We start from the raw sequence: 1,545 nt of genomic DNA, 5'->3' as shown, positions 1-1,545 counted from the left end.
CATCAGTGGAGATGGAAGTGTTCATGTTAAAAAAAGTTCAAGCAATTCTTTTTTTTAAAGACAAGGTCTAGCTCTGTCACCCAGGCTGGGAGTTTAGTGGTACCAATCTTAGCTCACTGCAACCTCATGCTCCTGGCTCAAGTAATCATCCACCTCAGCCTCCTGAGTAAGCTGGGACTACAGGCCTGTGACACCACACCTGGCTAATTTTTGTAATTTTTTTTTGTATGAGACAGGGTTGTGCCCATGTTTCCTGGCTGGTCTCGAAAACTCCTGGCTCAAATGATCAGTCCTACTCAGCCTCCCAAAGTGTTGGGGTTACAACATGAGCCATCATGCCTGGCCAGGCAATTCTTATAAAGTTAAAGCCTTAAGGACTACCCTTGACTCAGCAACTCCAATCCTAGGGATTTACCTATGAGAAATGAAGCATATGTTCACCTGAAGACTTGTAGTTCTCATAGCCTCAAACTGGAAAAAAAATACCCAAAAGTCACTCCAAGGAGGTGGAAAACAAACTATGGTAGTGCTGGCTTCAGCGGCACAGGTGCTAACATTGGAGCAATACAGAGATTAGCGTGGCTGCTGTGCAAGCATGACACGCAACTCATAAAGCATTCTTTTAATTTTAAAATAAGAAAAGAAACAGACAAACTGTCGTATATCCATATAAGAAACAAATAAAATATGGATAAACACAGCATAGGATGAAATCTTGAAAACATTATGTCAAGCGAAAGAAGTCAGTATAAAGATGCAAACTGTATGATTCCATTATACATGAAGCTTTGGAACGGCAAACCTACTCTATGGTACTAGGATTGAAACAATGGATTGCCCTCTGGGTGGTGGTGGTGAGTTGACTGGAAGGGACACATGGGAACATTAGTGCTGATGGAAAATGTTTTGTTCTGTCTTGACCTATGCATTATGGTTACATGGAATATACACTTTGTTAAAGTTCATCACCAAAGCCTATGCATTTAATTGTGTGTAGTGATCTCAATGTGAAAAGAGGAAAAAACAAATTAAAAATGAGTTCAGAATTTTCTATTCTTTAAGGTTTCCTAATTGATTAATGGTGTGGTAGCAGTCAACACATTAGGTATCATTATAGTGTGGAGAAAATTTTGCTGTCAATCTAATGGCTTGTTTGTGCTCACCAAGGACTGTTAATCCATCAAAAAGAACTTAGGACCCTAATAAATTAGTTGTAGCATTGGAAGAGGACACACAGATACAATTCCTTCATTTTGCCAGGATTGACAGGTGCTATTTTGATAAGCAAAGGAGCCATCAGTTCAAGTAGCTGGCAATTAGACCAAAGTAGGGTTTTAGGTGAGTGGCAAATTTGTTGAGAAGTTATAGGCTGGCAATTTCACAAACATTTTTTTTTCTCACTCTTCTTCGACACTTACTGCCTGTATTTAAAAATTATGGAAGCGTTAGATGTGTCTCCAGTACACTATACGTTTTGCTTCTGAAAGCCATGTCTGAAACTCTACTATGCAGGTACTTTGGGCTGGTAGGAAAGGCACAAAGCAT

At 39.6% G+C, this 1,545-nt stretch overlaps 1 non-coding gene across 1 annotated transcript; it reads left to right on the top strand.

Moving 5' to 3' along the window:
• The first annotated feature begins 526 nt into the window (after window positions 1-526).
• On the top strand, window positions 527-630 carry LOC115838434. The gene has a single exon (XR_004033461.1). It is a non-coding gene; the product is annotated as a U6 spliceosomal RNA (small nuclear RNA).
• The last annotated feature ends 915 nt before the right edge of the window (window positions 631-1,545 follow it).

Source organism: Nomascus leucogenys, chromosome 14 (assembly GCF_006542625.1).
Source record: "Nomascus leucogenys isolate Asia chromosome 14, Asia_NLE_v1, whole genome shotgun sequence".
Classification (NCBI taxonomy): domain Eukaryota; kingdom Metazoa; phylum Chordata; class Mammalia; order Primates; family Hylobatidae; genus Nomascus; species Nomascus leucogenys.
This window is presented reverse-complemented; position numbering and strand designations above follow the sequence as displayed.